Source organism: Cyanistes caeruleus, chromosome 7 (genome assembly GCF_971803275.1).
Source record: "Cyanistes caeruleus chromosome 7, bCyaCae1.hap1.1, whole genome shotgun sequence".
Taxonomy (NCBI): domain Eukaryota; kingdom Metazoa; phylum Chordata; class Aves; order Passeriformes; family Paridae; genus Cyanistes; species Cyanistes caeruleus.
This window is the reverse complement of record NC_141707.1, coordinates 4,278,065-4,296,146: the sequence shown is the minus strand read 5'-3', so window position 1 is coordinate 4,296,146 and position 18,082 is coordinate 4,278,065. Positions and strand designations below refer to the sequence as shown.

The 18,082-nt window shown below is 44.9% G+C and overlaps 1 protein-coding gene across 1 annotated transcript in view; it reads left to right on the top strand.

Annotated features, from left to right (window-relative positions):
• The window catches only part of TRPM8 (transient receptor potential cation channel subfamily M member 8), a 120,944-nt gene that overhangs the window by 25,737 nt on the left and 77,125 nt on the right, over positions 1–18,082 (top strand). Inside the window, exons 2-6 of the mRNA XM_086898933.1 lie at positions 4,766–4,858; positions 7,583–7,685; positions 7,916–8,009; positions 8,640–8,679; positions 16,591–16,708. The gene's annotated coding sequence lies outside the window, so the exon portion shown is untranslated. The remainder of the gene's footprint in view (positions 1–4,765; positions 4,859–7,582; positions 7,686–7,915; positions 8,010–8,639; positions 8,680–16,590; positions 16,709–18,082) is intronic.

The window sequence follows — 18,082 nt, the reverse complement described above, 5'->3', positions numbered from 1 at the left end:
TGTCCCTGCCCATGGACAAGATGGGATTTAAGGTCCCTCCCAACCCAAACCAGTCTGTGACTAGGATTCTGTGATTATTACTGGAGGAAAATTAAAGTTATAAATAAAGCAGAGTTAGGCATCCACTTTTGCAAAGTGTTTCCACACTTAGTTGAAAAATTGCAGTGGGTAGTTATGCCTATTTTCCCATAAAATCTGATAATAATTTTAAAAGCCAAGTTTAACTGCATGAAACCTGAGTCTCTGTGAGCTGTAATTCCAAATTAGCCTTTACCTTTACCCTGGCACGGTAAAAACTGGACACTTGGGGAAGAGATTGTGAGAAATGGATTAGGAAATTTGTCTGGAAAAAAAAGAAAAAAGCTTTTTTCACCTTTTACCAACACACATGTAAACTGTGCAGGCTGCATGCCCAGTGTGGGGGTAAGGCTTAGTTATGATTCAGCTCAATGGAATGTAAATGAAGGCTCCTATAACGAAATGAGTGGGAACATTTTGGACTTTCATTAACTTCACACTGTAAAAAAGAGATAATTCAAAGAGCTGCTTCTCGCTTCTGAGAGATAGTTTTCAAAAACCTGATTAGAGACGCATGGAACTGGGGCTTTTGTTGAAGCTAAACCTTCAGTGAGAAATGTCTGTAACATCCTCTTCTCCTCAGTGCCGAGCAGGATTTAAGAAGTGAAATCTTGAACATCTGTAAGGCACAGACAAAATTGAATTTCACACAGAGAGGTTGCCAATAGCTGCAGTGAGGTGCTGGCTGCGAGCTGAAGGCTATTGAAACTGGGAGTAATTTTTAGTAAAACCAGTATTCAAGTAATGACACTTTAATTACTTCAGCCAAGGGCCAAAAAGAACGGGGAGTAAAAGTGGGTTGGGGGAAGTTAAGTACAAGTCAGCTGGGCTAACTCACCACCCTTGGAGTTCTGAACCACCTGAGCAGGAATTTAGCCAGGAGATTTACCCAAAAGTCAAATTTTAGGGAAAAACCCCATCTTTAGAAGCTGAAACAATCAACTCTTTTCCATCCCCAATCGCTTTTGAACGGCAGTTTGTGTGCTGAGCAGGTAGATTAATGCAAACAGAACAGTACCTCATGTGAGGAGTGATTGTGCAGTCCAAATCTAATTAGAGCACCTCCAGACTGACAGAGTTTACTTTAGACACATTTGCTGAAAGGATCACCAGAAAACATCAGGATGATCATGTGTGTTGTACCAATTGGCTGCTGGTGAGGGCAGGATATAAAAGAAATATCAATATAATTGCAGATGGCACAGAGACACATGAGGCCGAGGTAATTCTGTAGAGCCTGTCCACACTAGGGTTGAAAATTAGCTATTCCAACAGCAAATTGTTTGCACAGACTGTTTTTTTCCTTTCCAGGAGGAGGTAAAGCTGTTTGAATTCAAAGATGATAGGGCAAGTTAGAGGATGGAGGAGAAGCTGTGGCCGATGGCAGCAACACATCTGCCAGGGTACCTGCCCTGGGCACAAGTGCTGCAAGCCTGGGCAGTGGCATGAGAGTACAAACGATGGCAGGAGTTTGAAATTAAAACTGGAAATTTAATGAGTAGATAGTCCTCTGCAAAGCAAAGTGAGAGTACAGGGTAAGTGCTACCTGGTGAGTTTGCTGTTGTGCTCACACACACAGTGACAGGCAACCATGGGCAGCACTCAACACCTACAATCCTAAAATGACTTGCCTGTATGAAAGGAAGAGGTCTTACAGGGACTGGTAGTCCCTGTGTTTGAGCTCACTGCAGGCATGAGCCATTAGATAAGGCTGAAGAATCCTCTCTTGGCTTTATGAAAGCATGGAAAGATAATTATGCTCTTTCCTTGGTGAGTAATAGCTCAACAAAGCAGCAGCTTGGAGCGTGCTGCTCGCTCTCCTCGCTGTGATTTACCTTCCTGCAGCAGTCCAGGATGCTCCTGGTTGTCAGCCTTGGGACTGGGAATTCAGGTCTTAAAGATCCTGTTACAGCCCGTGTCCTGTTTAATTGGAGTGAAGATGCCTGAAAATCAGCCTGGTATCTGGAAGTTTGTCCTTATTTCTAGATTCCAGTAAACTGAAGTGATCAAGTTAAAATTCTGGGGTACTGGCTAAAATTTTCTGGGCTAAAATGTAGAAGCCAGAAATGGAGCTGGCTGGGAAAAGCCCAGCTGACTAGAAACAGTCTGGGACAAGACAGAGTCGAGGCTGTTTCCCTGAGCTGAGAAAATGGCCAAGCCACAGCTGCTGGTCTTGTCTGGAGCAGACAGCTGTAGGAAACATTTTGCTGTGCAACAAAAGGGCAAATACTAGGATGCCATGAGACTCATGGAGAGTTTGGCTTACATAGCTGAACTCCTGCCCTCCCTTTGTACCAGAATTATTCTTAGGGGCTGAAGCAAGGGCAGGATTTGGAGCAACCTGGTCTAGTGGAAAGTATCCCTGCCCATGGTGGGGAGAATGAGATGGGCTTTAAGATCCTTTTCCAAACCATTCTGGGATTCTGGGATTCTCTGAATTTACCCTGCTGTCAAGCATCCATGAAGCTCCTGATTTAATAGTTCAATGATAAAGAGCTCATTAATATTGTACCACAATCCCTGTGTGGAGGCTGTTGCCAAACACCTACATGGCAACAGAGCAGCAGGGCTGGGTCTCAGTGCCAGCCTTCAGTAAGTGAATTAAAGAAATAAGCAGGAACACAAAATACTGCTCTGTGACTTTGAACAGTGGTTAGACAGCCAGATGAAAAGATACTAGTCTGCTCTGCTTCTAGCTTGCAACATAAGAAAATGAATCTTAGGCTCTTGTGGGTTGTGTCTATGTAATGAAGTTAAAAGGATATAAGCTGGCCTAGCATAAGCTGAACTCTTGCTCAAGGGAGCATCACTGCATGGTTGCAAGAGAACATCTGCAACTGAGAGACCATTTTGGATGCAAATAATGCTGCAATTCACAAGTGCCTTTTCAAAAGTGCCATGCTGATGTGCAGCCCTGACTCTGGGTAACCACACGGAAACAGAAATATCCCGGTCGGTCAGCGTTCATACTCCTCATCAGAGCAGTGCTGGAAATGCATCTGGGCAGGCAGTAACTACAGGAATTGAGTACAAATCCACGATTCTCATTACCTCAGAACCCATAGAATACAATCATAGGCCCTTAAAATGTATCTTTTCCTTCACAGATTAGCAAAATGTTAAAAGTTACGAAGAGTATGAAACTCTAGACTTACTCATGATATAGCATCTGTTCCCTGTCATATCTTTATTTTTCTTTTTTTTTTTTTATTTCTTTAGCACTGGAATAATGTCATAATATTCAAAACTGCCCCAATGTTTTCTTCCTGTGGATTTCTGAGAGCTGCCGGATCTGGGGGTTAAACAATTGCAGCTTTTGAAAGGAGAATGGGTTGGGAGCACCAGTGTCATGATGCATAGCCGGAAAAGAATGTTTGCAACAAAAAAGATCTTTTAATGAATGCTGAGTATTTATAGCTCTGTGAGCTTTCCTGCAGAGTTCATCTCCATGGGAAGTTATTAGCTCAAAAGTGAGCTTAGTCACAAGCCGCTTATAGGGAATATTTCTGTTTATAATATTCTCATTTCAGTGACTTGTGCTTCCATGCCTTGGTTATTTACTCACTGAGGTGTCCAGTGCTGCTCAGGTCAAAATTTCTCACTGCAGATATCACTGCCTTAATGGAGAGAGAGCTCTGTAGCCATGACAGGCAGAGAAACACCTGCCATGTGAGGCTGGGATGGCAAAGGAGAAAGAGAGGGGTTGAAGCCCTATGGCTTACCCAGTAACCCCTTTTACACTGAGCAGAATATGGGGAATGCACTGGGGCTAATGCTGTACACACTATTTTATGATCTATCCCTGCTCCATCTGATGGGGGGTTTCAGAAGCCAATCTGCCTTCAGCAGCACGGGGTGAACGGGGAGTACATATGTCAGCACAGGAGAACAGCTTGGAGCATGAACTGATATTAAGGCCACTCATGCATGAGGTAATTTGTTTTATAATAGCAGCAGAAACGCTGCTTATGCATCAGTGAGATGCAGCAGCCTGGGAGCCATCGGGGAATTAAAGTAGCACTGTGCACTGGAAATGCTAATAAATATGAACTTATGCCCAGATGGATTTTATTTGGTTTATGGCCATGCAGAGCCTTCCTGCTAGCTGCCACTGCCACAGGGCTGGGATGTGAATCTTTGGGCTGCTGAAGCAAGGATCTCTCTGCAGAAAGTTGTGTGGAAAGAAGCTGGAATCCTTTCCTGCAATTGGAGCTCTTGGTGTGGATGTGGCTGCTGCTGGAATGCTCCCACGCAGCCACGAGTGGCAGCTGCAGCTCAGATGATGTGATGGTTTATGCTGTTCTGAGGCTGATAATGCCCTTCAGGGAATGGCAAAGGGGAGGAGACACAAAGAGAAGACACAGTGAGAAATGAGGAAAAGGAAGGATCAAGCCTGGACAGCGTTTGTGAATAAGCAAAACTCGACTCTTTCATCTGAATTCTGGTTTTAGCACACTGCCAGTAGTATGTGTGTATGTGTGTCTGTGCCTGCTGCAGGCTGTTTTTAAGTTTCTCTGTGAGGTTTGACTTTGAGAAGAGGCCTCAAGATCAAGCACTGGCTCTGTGACATGCTGCCCTTCCAGAGCAGCTTTCAGTGCCAGTACATAGAAAAAAGCTGAGCTTTCATTTTGAGTAATATTAATTGTTGTTTTATTGAATGGCTCAAGTTGTTTTTTCTTTCCACAAGGTGCAACATCACCATTTGTTACTTGATGGTCATGGGAGGTCAGGCCAAGAGGATTTCAAATGAGATCGTCTTTAAATGTACTGACACCCTCAGGTACAAAATTTCTACCTAAAGCTGAAGAAACACATTGGACTTATAAGGTTTAAGATGTCATTGTATCACTTATTACTGTCAAAGTAAGGGTGATTTACCGTGTGTCCTTTTCCCTCTCCTACAGGGAGCCGTAAATGCTGACTCAGTTCACAGAGCTCATCACTCAGTGCTTAGGCTGCTTTAGCAGTTGCAGGATCACTGAAGATTCCAGGCTCCCATCAAATCCAGCTCCCAGCAGCCTCTCTCTACTGTGGTTAAAGCCATTAGTTGAGTTCCTTTAGCAAAAACTCTCTAATGTTACTCATTTATTGTCACTGGGTGTTACTAATGGTTGCTCAGGGCCTTTGAGGGTGTATTTTCCCTTTATTAAAAATGCTAAACAGCATTTTAGCAACCTTTTGGGAAGCTGTGGTTGGTTTGACTTCTTGGTTGACAAGGCAGCACCATGATTCATGAAACCACAACAGTTCAGCTAAACCATGCCCTGCAGTGCCTGAGTTTTATGTCAGCAAACCTCTCAAAATGCAGTTCAGGAACATAAGATCTCTCCAGTTGCAATAGGATTCACTGGAATGTTGACCAAAGTCTGAAACCCCAGATCTCTGGGCTGTAAAGCATCCATTTTTATCAGATTTATCTTGGGTTTGATGCAGACTGAAGACTTTGTGCTACCTTCAGTGTGTGTGAGCATGAACAGACCATCAGTGTGATGTTACAGAGAGGGAGCTGGAGCTGCAGATGGTTTTACAGCTGGAAGCACAGCCTTGTCACAGGCAGGCCCTGGTGTGATTCCTGCCCTGATGGCTCCCTGACTCCAGACAAAACATGCTCTGATGGTCAGCCTGAGAAATAAAGCTCTAAAGCTTCATTTATCTACTTAATAACACTCCCAGTAGTCCTTTTTTCTCTCAAGACTAAAGGAAACTTGCTACTAGGTGTTCCCAAACATCTCCAGCTCCTAAACGCAGGGAGATGTCTGTCAGGCCCCCAAAAAACATGTTGTGCCAACCCTGATAATGAAAAGCTCCAAACAAAACAAACCAGTGAAAGAATTTATAATGCTGCTATAAATCACTTTGAAATTAAGCATGTCAATGCCTTATGTGGAAAACCAAACTGATGCAAACAGCACTCAGGAGCTGGCAGCATTTCATGGTTTTTTACACTCATCCCACACAGAACTGGCTTTATTTCTTTTGCACAGGCAGGTTTTTACCCATCATCCTTGCTGGTGTCTCATGTTGACATCAGCAGGAACCTTCATCAAATACATTTGTCTTTATACTGATACTTTTTATAGAATTGGGCTGCTTGCCACTCAAGGAAATTGTAGTTTCAGAGGAGTTCAAGTGGTTTCTCAGTATAATTCATTCCCAGAGAAGATTAAGAAAAGCTTAAATCTGGCAGCATGACTACTTTGCCTGGAAGAAGCAGAGAGTATTTCTTACTCAATCTGACAGAAGGAAACTAAGGCTCATTTGGATTTTAATGAAAAACAGAGTGTGGCTAAATACAAATCCATACTTTAGCTGTCTTCTGCAGGGGAGAAGCATCTCAGTGTAACTGCCAGAGCTACCATTATTTGCCCTGAGAAGTTCAAGCTCTGAGTGGATGTACAGCACGTTCTGAGGTCTGTCCTGTCAGAGTTCCCAGGGTGCTGCACAGCTTCATGCAAAGCAGCAGGAGTTGTGCAAAGCAGGAGGAGTCAGGGCACAAATGTCAAGTGCTCCTCTCTGGCCTGCTGCTACTTGTCAGCAGAGGAATATCGATATGGCTGAGGGGAAACTGCTTGGTTATCAGTCAATCTAAGGGAGCGGGCTTGTACTGACAGCTGATGGTTTGTAACCAGTACCCAGCAGGGATGAAAAATCTGGTGATGAAAGCCTGGTAGCTTAGGTAACTTGTTGGCTTTATATGATATAACAGACAATCCTGTGCCTCCCGAAATCCTACAATCACAGAATGAGTTGGGCTGGAAGTGACCTTAAAGCCCTCCTCAATCTAAACCCTGCACAGGCAAGGACACCTTCCACTATCCCAGGTTGCTCCAAGCCCTGTCTAACCTGGAAAACTTCCAGGGATGGGGCAGCCACAGCTACTCTGGGCACCCTGTGCCAGGGCCTCACCACCCTCATAGGGAAGAATTTCTTCCCAGTATCCCACCTAACCCTGCCCTGTGTCAACATGAAGCAATTTCCCCTTGTCCTGGCACTCAAGCCCTTGTGAATAGTCCCTCTCTTCAAGTCCTGCTTGAAGCTCCCTTCAGGCACTGGAAGGACACAACTGAGTCACCCTGATGCTTCTCCTTTTTTTTTAACTGGAACTGGAAGTTTAGTCAGATGTTTGTCCCTTTATTCCCTGCAGAAGTTGTTCAGCTTTCAGATGCTAGGGAAGATGTGTGCTGCCACAGAGCACTGCCTGAATCCTGCTCCAATATTCTGAGGGAGAAAAGTAATTGTTTGCTTAGCTGACAATGGAGCTGGGCTCTCCAGGAGCCAAAGTAGCACTTCAGGTGATAAGGGCAACCTAATAAAATTGGCTATTAACTATTTGTAGGCTGTAGAAAACAGTATGGAATGAATATTTTCTGCTGGAAGGGAATGGAGTCAGGGCTCCAATCTAAGCATGCACAGAAGTTAAAGTGGATAAAGAATAGGAATAAAATCTGATTAATGGGTGCCAATAAAACTAGTCACTAACTAAAGTCTCCTTGTTTGATTCCAGCCAAATCATCAGAGTCAAGACCCTCCCTGTGCCTCTGTGGCAGAAGTTGCTGGTTGAAGCCAGTGGGAGTTTGTAGCACTTTTCCTGGAACACGTGAGCTGGTGTAATAAGTTTACCCTACTTGGACTTAGCAGAGCAAACCTTTAGTGCCCCTTGTAATCTTGGCTGTGCAGATTCACCCTATCTGGCTAAGCTGGTCCTTGAAAAAAAATGGGAAACTTGTAACTAAATGTAATGCAAACCCTTCTCCTTGCTCTGAACAGGACTTGCCATGTGCTCATGGCTAAGGATTAGCACTCACTCCACTCTCAACATGTCAAGTTTTAGTTGCAGATTTGTGGTCTGAGGGAAGGTCAGTGTGGAAAAATTTCATTCTACAAAGGGAAAGCTGACATGCAAATGTCACTTTGGTGAATAGGAGTTTTAAGTAAGTGCTTCTCAATTATCACTAATAAGCTTTGAAGTGCAATGCTGAATGACTAAGGCTGCTGTATTCAAAAGTCTCCAAGTGATCTGCAGCTGGAAAATGTAACAAGAATCAGTTTCCCAACATGACAGAACCATACTCTGTTCTGCTTATATGATGATTCATGACCACCACCTCTCTGTGTGGGCTAGTCCGTGCTCTTTCCTTGTCCTTCCACAGCAGCTTTTATTTCTTTTCCCTGGCAAGGCCTCTTTTTGCACTGGTGTGAGTATATCACTGGTGGAGAGTGCTTAAACATCTGCACTTGGGGGCTGAGACACAGCTCCCAGTGCCCTGTCACAGCACAGAGCCAAGTCTGTGCCTGACCTAAGAGTGAAATCAGCCCTTTGGCTCTGGGAACCAGTTCAGCATTGGACCAGGCTTTATTCAAGCCTTGATTGCTTCACTGTTCAAGAAAAATGGGAAAAAAGTGCACTAAAATGGGCTGAAATGTAATTCTGATCAGTTGAGCTGGAATTCTTAGTACACTACAAACTTCATAACTTTCATAACTCGTGTTTTGTCCCTTCCCTCCACAGACATGAAATGCAGTGATTTACATTTGCTCTTTTTTTTTTTTTTTTCATTAAGAGAAAATAATCAAGGACTTTGTAGGCTGTGCAGGAAAAGAGTAAGTTATTTTACTATTTTTTTTTTCCTATACTCCTAAATACTATGACTTTGTGAATATTTAAATGGGATTAATTCTGCATTAGCTTGGGGATAATTTGCATAAGCTCCAGTATTCTCACTAGTGCAAGTGGCACTGATGCCATGCAGGACAAAGCCGTGCCAAGGGTTGGGACATGATGTGCAGAGTGACTGCCTGTGGCTGGTGAGCTTCCAGCCTCCCAAGCATTGCTGGCTTCAGCCAAGGGGACAGGAAGCCTGGAGAAAAGGAGGCTCAGGGGGGACCTTCTGGATTTCCACAACCCCCTGACAGGAGGGGGCAGCCAGGGGGGGCTGGGTTCTGTTCCCAGGGAACAGGGACAGGAGAGGGAACGGCTTCAAGTTGTGTTCTGATTGGACATCAAGAGAAATTTCTTCACAGAAAGAATGTTCAGGCCCTGGAAGGGCAGTGTGGAGTCCCCACCCCTGGAGGTGTCCAAGGAAGGCCTGGACAGGGAACTCAGGGCTCTGGTGTGGGTGAAGGGAGGGGATCAGTCACAGGTTGGACTCAGTGATCTTGGAGGTCTTTTCCAACCTAAATGATTCTGTGATTCCATAAAGTATGAAAAAATAAAAATGTTTGTCCCAAGCTTGAAGTAGTTTGAACTGGTGGCCTGGGAAGAGGAGAAAAGCCTTTTATTGTCAGTTCAGATTGCATAAAAGTACCTGTAAAAACAGACAGGTGCTAAAGTTGCCCAGAGAAGCTGTGGCTGTCTGGAAGTGTCCATGGCCAGGTTGGAGGGGGCTTGGAGCAACCTGGGATAGTGGAAGGTGTCCCTGCCCATGGCAGGGGGTGGAATGAGATGGGCTTTAAGGTCTTTTCCAACCCAAACCATTCTGTGATTCTGCAGTGACCTATCAGACCGCTGTGCTCTGCACTGCAGGAAGGCTCTCAGTGTGCACACAGTACTGCTGCCTGCTGCTGCATCACACAAGGGGCTTTCTTACAGCCCAGCCTCCCTGGATGGGCTTCAGAGAAGCTGCTGAGCCATGAACAATTCAGGTTAGGGTGACCCTACTGATCCAGTGTTCAGCTGTTTTTATCTCATTACCCGTCTGTGGCTTTCTGGGTGTGCTTGTGTAACCTGCTCTGGTGATGCACTTTATCAGTCAAGTGTATGAACTGCCTGAATCTGTACAGCCCTCACTCCTGGCACAAATAACAGCCCAGCAGCTGTCCAGCTGTTTGACCTGACTGGCAATGAGAAGGATAAAGAAAGAAAATGCACAAAACCTGGCAAAAGCTGAAGCCTGCTTTCCAATAATTCATACCCACTGCAGGAGGATGAGGGTGAAAAAGACAGCATTTCCCTATGTGCCTTTTGGTGCTTCAAAGTGCAAGAAAGGGTGAAGTACAACTTTCCAATGTTAGTCTGTGCATCCTGGTAATGTGTAAAAGGGATTGCCTTTGTGGATTTTCAGTGAAAATACTTCCAAGGACTAAAGTCCCACAGTAGTGCATGGTGCAGTATGCAGAGAGAAAGGGTTTTGCCAAGAACAAAACAGGGAATAAGAGCATAAATGTGTTCTCCTTGCTCTCAAGACAGGCAAGCCACAATCTCAAACATGGACCAGGAATGTGAGGTGCAAGGGTGAAGGCACTAAAAAAGTGGAATGGATGGTAAATGAAGGGAAGACACCAAAATGAGACTAAGCCAAGTGCTCAGGTTGGACTGCAAACTTATCAGTAGGTTTTTGCTTCAGACTCTTCAGGAAGGACTTGAACTGGAAGGAATTAATGACTGAAAAGAGCTAGAAAGGTCATACTGGGATTTTGGTGTCTGGAAAGAGGGAGGAAACAAAAGGCAGCTGCTAGTAGTGAGGTGGGATAACTTGCACTGCAGCAAACAGATCAGTTCTAAAGGGTAGCCTTTCCTTTTTGAACAGTAATTGATTATTTTCACCTCATATCAGTTATTTATTGATAAACAGAACTTTATTTCAATGAGGAGGGACTGGAACATGTCTCCTCACTGCATTGCCCTCCCCAGCTCCAGGGCAGGTTGATAAAAGCATGCAAATAAGCTGATTGATCAGCAAAAGTTTCTTGAAAAATCATTTCAGGCTTCCATGGAAGAGACACTGATGGTCTGGAAGGCAGCAGAGAGCTGAGGCGTAGCTGGAGGAGCAGTGCAGGCACATCTCATCTGTATGAGGATGGGGACAGGGCCCCAAGCAGCAGAGACAGATTTCCTGGAACATGGACTTCCGTTGCTCCTGTTTAAAATGTTAAATGCAAATTTCTGTGCTTCACTGCCAAGAGACCTGAGTTTTGTGAACAGGAGGACAGGACTATCAAGCAGCTTGAGAGACAGAGGTTAAAAGGCAGGTCAGCCCAGGTCATGGGTAAAATCTGAAGAGAAACTGAGATTCAGCGGAGGAGAGTTGGAGAAGGAAGAATGACCAACAGGAAATGAAGCTCCAACAATAAACCTTATCCTGAAAAATGCCAGATTGTTTTGCATTCCAGTAGGAATATCTGTCTTGGTTCTCAGGGTAGGATGCTGCTTGGTGGGATAGTAAAGAAAACAAGTAGTTCTCTGGGGAAAATGTGACGTGCCAGATATCCAGACACTGGGTGAAGTGCTGAAGGAGAAGAGGGAAGAGAGCTGCTTGTCATTCCCAGCACTCCCTTGAGCCCAGGGTTTACTTCCTCCAGCTCTCAATGCAGCAGGCTTTGGACCCCATGGTTTCCTCAGACTGATATTGTTGTAAACCAGGCTCTTTTGGAGAATAACACTTGTGTGTTAGCTTGTGTGTAATAGTTACAGCCCACTGAATTTGAGCAGTCTCATCAGCTGGAGCGCAGAGCTCTTTAAATCACACATTCCCCTGTAAAAACTTTTTTCAGAAATGGCCTTGTTGCCTCTTTTCCAGCAGAAAAACACAAAATTCAGCAGCAATGGCTTGTAGCACAGCAGTTTGGGTTTGGATGCTATCCAAATCTCAGTGCTGGATACATTCACCAAGTACTAAGCCAGAAAGTATCTCAATCACAGCCATTGATGTCCAGCCATTGGTGCCCTTTCCATTTTCTGGATTGGGTTTTGATCATTTAGTGTTGGATTAAGGACCAAATGGGCATGTGAAGATGTCTGAGTCTAATAATAATTAGGAGTAATAGTAGGTACTTATACATGTGGTAGGAGATCTAACTTGGAGTTCTTTTGGAAGAACAGGAGAAATGGACATGGAGGAAAAAAGGGAGATGGAACAATGCTCCATTGCCCATTTGTTTGTTGTCAGCAGCATAACTTGAGGAAATATGAGCTTTCAGGCTGACAAATGATTTAATTCTCCAGGCTTGAAGAGGAAAACTGTTTGGTTTGTTTTGCCAGCTATATATCTAATATCCAGATATTAGAACTATAAACCATCATGTGACAGTACTCTTGCAGAAATTTGAGTAATTTCTTTTTGTTTGTCACTCTTCCCTGGTGACTTTATAGCCCTCGCAGCTGCAGAGGACCACTGGGAGGATTAAGTCATGGTTTGCCAGCCTTTGACACGAACTAAAATGTATGCAAAGGCTTTTGGGACTGAGTCCTACAGGATATCATGCCAGGACATGCCAAAGAAGCTCTAGGAAGATGGAAACACTTGTGGGTTTATTAAGAAATCTAAGGAATGTGGAGTATTTCACTTCAATAAATGTCAATCTCTAGCTTCCGGCTCACTACTGCTGAGACAATTTCCTCTCACTTGAGCAGAGGTCTGGAAGGATAACAACCAAAGCTAGAGAATGTTTGCTATCAGCCTGTGCCATGAAATGGAGGAAAATCACATATTGACCTTCTTTTCTTTCCAGTAATTCCATCCTTTTTGAGATATTGAAACAGGAGTAGAGATCCTGGGTAGTAGTACAAAAAGTGACTTTCAGCACCCCAAGTTCCAACCCTGGATAAAAGAGCAGCACACACTGCTACAGGGAGCTCGCTGCACAGCTGAGCAGCAAAAGAGACAGAGAAGGGCCAAAATCTGGGAATGTGGCTCATCAGCAGAATTGCTGGGGCCACACTGAGACTATTCAGAGCATTCAGCTCTGGTCTCTACAGTTCAGGAAAGGGAAGGAGCTACTGGAGAGGGCTCAGCAGAGCCACAAAGATGATGAGGGGGGCTGGAGCACCTCTCTGATGAGGAGAAACTGTGTGAGCTGGGCCTCTTTAGTCTGGAGAACAGAAGACTGGGAGTAGATCTCATCAACCCATACAAATCTCACCAAGGTGGTTGCCAAGAGGGTGGTGACAGACTCTTCTCAGTGGTGCCCAGTGGCAGGACGAGGAGCAATGGCCATAAACTAAACCACAAGAAGTTCCACCTCAACATGAGGAAGAACTTCTGTTCATTGAGGGTGATAGAGCACTGGAACAGCTGCCCAGAGAGGGAATGGAGTCTCCCTCTCTGGAGGGATCCCCAACCCACCTGGATGCACTCTAGGTGACCCAGGAGGTTGGACTGGATGATTTCCAGAGGAAATCTGTGATTCTGTGAACATGGTTGGAGGAGAGGCGAAGGGTATGGAGGGAAGAAGGAGAGAGACAGATGGATGGCATTGAAGTATCTGATAAGCTGGATTCCTTCCCTGTTTTCAGCCACAGTGAGAATTGTGTCCTGAAATAGTTGTGTCAACCCAATAGATATTTCCCTAGGTCACGGTGTCCTTTCCCAGCTCCTCATTGCAAAGTTGTCTGTATTTGTCACCCATGACCAGAATTAAATGATAGAGTCATAGAATATCCTGAGTTTGAAGTGACCCACAAGGATCATGCAAATCCTGAGTCTGCTCTGGTCCTTCTGGCAGAGCCAAGTACCTCCAGTACACCTACCTGACTGGGGACTGGGTGAAGTAAACCAGTAAACTCGAGGAAACAGCTTCCCAATAGAAATGTTTGGGGTTTTGGCCTTCCCTGCAATCAAGTGGAATTTGCAGCTTTGTGGCCAAACACTACCCAGACAGTGAAGGACATTTTAATACCAAATCCACGAACAAATCAATTTACTGCAGTAAAGCTACTTAGGGGGCCCATCTGGTAACTGCTAATTTACAGACTGGGCCATCTGCCACTATCACAAGCTGGGAAGACTGGAAAAGTTACCCAACATAGCCAACAGTTTGGCTTTGTTTTCTTCTTTTCCCCACCCCCCCCTCAATGCTGTGTTTTGTTTCTCTGCTAACTGACAGCAACACAGCGGTTTCTGTTCTGAAATCCAGATTTTTCAAACCTTGGATAATCTCGTGCTGCTGCTGTGACTCAGCAGTTGTCCCTGGGTATGTTTATGCAGCATTGAAGCTGCTGACAACAGGATGGTTTGGGAAGCTGGGTTTCTACCCAGTGCCTGCATATTTTAGGTTGGTGCGACAGGATGTGTGGAAAATTTATTTTAAATGTATGTTTCTGAAGCTTAAGTCCTCTGGAGTTGCAGAATGCCTTCAGGTCCAATGGAAAGAAGTTGATCATAGAATCATGGAATGGTTTGGGCTGGAAGGAACCTTAAAGATCATCTAGTTCCAACCCATGATATGTGTGACATGGAGAGCAAATCCACTAAAAGCTGCAGGTTTGTTCTGTGCTTGAGTTGATTTGGACAATTTTTGACCATGCATGAGGAGCTTGAAATTCTTCATGCTTTACCCTGCTTGAGCAAGACAATGGTTGGTTTTGTTCAAGGTCTGTGTGACTGGGACACAGTATTCTGTTTGAAGATGATGTGGGGAAGCTGAGCTAAGTGGCTGGAGCTGTATCAAGGCAGGTTCAGGTAGGATATTAGGAAAAGGTTCTTTCCCCAGGTAGTGTTCTGGCCTGATAGTCAGGCAGTAGTTATGGTCCCAAGCATGCCAGAGCCCAAGGAGCATTTGGACAACACTCTCAGGCATGGGGTGGGATTGTGGGGTGCCTTGTACAGGGCCAGAAGTTGGATTCAATGATCCCTGTGGGTCTCCCCCAACTCAGGCTATTCTGTGACTTAGTGATAAATACTACAGCAGGAACTTCCAGCTAGGCAGGGCCTTGGACAGAACACAGCTTTCCATTGAGAATTCTGCCCTTCAGAAAGGGCTGGGATTTAATCCATGCTTTTTTCTCTGCTAACTGGATCACGGTTTAGGCACCTGAGCAGTGGAAGTGGTGGCATATAGGATTTACATATTCTTCAACAGATGGGGAAAACTGAATCAGCGCAGCAGACCCAACACTGATCTTCTGGAGGTCTGACCCTGAGAACTCCTTTGGGCTTCCCTGGATTAAGATGGCAGATCATCCTAAAAGGGGGAAAATTCAGCAGCAACAAAGCTTTTTGTTGCCGAGGCAGAAACCCAAATCCCTTCCTTACTTCATGAGACTAATGGTATCCTGCCCAGTGGGACACAGACTTTCCACTGGAAGTTTGGAGCTAGAGTTTCTTTTCCATCTGAGCTTTTCCTCACTTAGTGTGATTGAATGTGTTATCCTTAGGGGACACATTAATTGAATTCTCTATCAGCCTCTGCTTTAAGAACAAGGAGGGCCCAGAGGAGAGATTACCAATAGGGGTTCTGTGGCTAAGGTGATTAAAAATTATTTGGCTGTGGAAGACAGAATGTTGTTGTTTTCCATTGTGTTTCTCAGCAAAGAGATAACACTGAGACAGACTACAGGATGACAGGTCATACATGTTTAATTTGAACAGCTATAAAAAGAAACTTGCAGTAGGGCTGCTCATTGGGAATCTAATAAATAAAAGTTAATATCATAGCTCAGTGTAATCCCAAGGGTTGCTCTTCATGAGCTCTTCTTGGAATCCAAGCTATGAAAAACTTAAGATGGGAGGCTGTTGTCAAGAACAGAGTAGATCTGAAAGGCAGAATTCTTTTTTTTATATGATGGAATTTGGGTGCTGAGCACTGATCTTTGTGTTGTCTTCACAAAGCTTTTATGTCAAGGAACCACAGAATCACAGAATATCCTGAGCTGGAAGGGACCCACAAGTATCATGGAATCCAGCCCTTGGCCCTGCACAGACACCCCAACAATCCCACCCTGGGCATCCCTGAGAGCATTGTCCAAACTCTCCTGGAGCTCTGGCAGCCTCGGGGCTGTGCCCATTCCCTGGGGAGCCTGGGCAGTGCCAGCACCCTCTGGGGGAAGAACCTTTTCCTGAGATCCAGCCTGAGCCTGCCCTGCCACAGCTCCAGCCATTTCCTCAGGCCCTAGACTGCTGCCAGCTGTTCTACAGCTGTGGAGTAGAGGCTCAAACAAAACAAGCCACCCAAAGTTGTCCTAGGTTCCCTGTGCCATGGTTGTGGTGGGTACTCTCTTTATCAATCTCCCCTTATCTCTTGGCACCTCCCTGCTGGGGCTGCAGTGAATGATGGCTCTTTGTGCTGCTGGAGAGATCCTTCAGGTGCAGCTGTTTTGGGTGGAGGCAGCTGTGAGAGCACAGGCTCTGCCCCAGCTGTGCCTCATTCCTCACAAGGCTATAAATGAGACTGAAATGGAGTGGGGGGCTGTAATTTGGGTTAGGGATAAGAAGAGAAGAGGGGGATTTGCAAGTCCTCAAATCTAGGTCTGGCTTCCCAGAGTCTTGACTTGCCTTCTGTGCTAGGCAAGAACCTTGGGATGGGTTTTGTGTGCCTGCTGTCCTAGCACACTGCTGGAGGAGCCCCTGGCCACATGCCAGGCCCCCTGTGATTCTGTGCTGCAGAAGAGGTTTTGTCATGATCCACTGACCCTCCCAGAAGATGCTTTAATGTTGCTGATTCTACCTTAGATGTGCAGACAGGAAGGCAGGTACACATCCTGCTCTGAGCCTGAATGCTGTAGGATTACAAAATGCCTTGTAGGGGTTTAGGCTGTTTTATTGAAATCTGTGGTTTGTTTTTGCCTGCTTTCCTCAGGAATGCACTTCTGGGAGAGGCACTGCACCTCCTGCAGCGTTGGAACCTGAGGGAATTAGTCACCAGGAGCTGTGATTTCCTTCTGTGATCCTCCAGCTGTTCTACCTCTCTGTGTGCTGTGAGTATGGCATTGCTGAAATGATAAAACACCTGCTGCAAACAACTCTCAGCTATTTAATCGGTGCACTGAGGGAAGGAGTTGGATATAGGTGCCATGGTATTTCTGAAAGTAAGCTAAATAATTACCCATTGCTTTGCAATTTAGAAAAAACTAATGGTGAGAAGTGCTTCAGCCTCATTTGTGTGAATTCTGCAATGAGAATGGACCAACATGATCTCATTAGGTTTCTTGGTCTGGAGGATACTCCACACACAAACAAGGTTCCTTTGTCTTCTGAATAAGTTAATAGCTAATTAATATTTGTGGTTATTCCTTTCCTTATTGGAAGTTTCTTTGCTCAGTAAAACTTTAGGTGTGTCTTTAAACTGTGTTTTTCAACTGTGACTTCAAAGTTTTGTTTCTACATTTGTGGCAGGAGCAAAGTCTTGCCAGTATAAAGTACCCTGAAATGTCTTGAGCAGAGATATCCACAAGTACAGCTTGAGCTTCTGAACTGCAGGGAGTTGTGCACAATGAGGGGGGTGGAGAGAAGATGCCTGCAAGAGGTGATCTGTACCTTTAAAAACTGCCTAAGAAAACAAGTCATTTCCTCATGCTGAGTCTAGGCCTCTCTGTTTGTTTTCAGAGAATTATTGCTGCCTGGGTGTTTTAGCTTGTAAAATAATCACATGGGAACTCAAGGGACTGGCAGTGGAATAATCCAACAGCTTCCAATAACAAGTTGTCTTTGCCTTGGCCATTAGTGTTTCACTTTGCTGGTCCCTTTGATGCAGAGAAGAGCCAAGTGCCAGCTGGCAGTGCTTGACTTTCAGGCACCTGGAATGTCCCATTAGCACTTGCCTCAGGAACTAGGCTTGAGTTTGTCTAGCCAAGAATTCCATGATCGTTCTGAGGCCAAAAACTTGGTTGGATTTGGATTTCTGTGGCTAGGGATAGACACCTTTGATGCAAGAATGTAGAGTGGGGGCTGTGGTATTGTCCTGCTCTTTCTGCTCTCTGTAGTGGAGGTAGGCAGGAACAAGCAGAGAGCAGGGCTCAGTTAGACAGCCAAGTTGAGAAGCTGTCAGCGTTTGTCAGATAATCTTTTCAGCAATAAATCTGTTATGACATGGCTTTTCCAGACCTATAGATAGAGCCATCTCTTGGGGATGCTAAGCTTCTGTTTTTCAGAGGCTGTGAGCACTCAGCTCTTAACTGCAGTTTTGTTTAGAGGTTAGGGAGCATTTTCCCCAAGCTTAGAAAAGAAAAAGTCATACATAGCAAAATTACTAATTTTAGGGTTGGTGTAAATCCTGACGTGAAATGGTTTAATCTAATTGAGCAATGCAATGTTTTAATAAAGCTGCCAAGAAAGAAGTAAGGGCTGTGGTT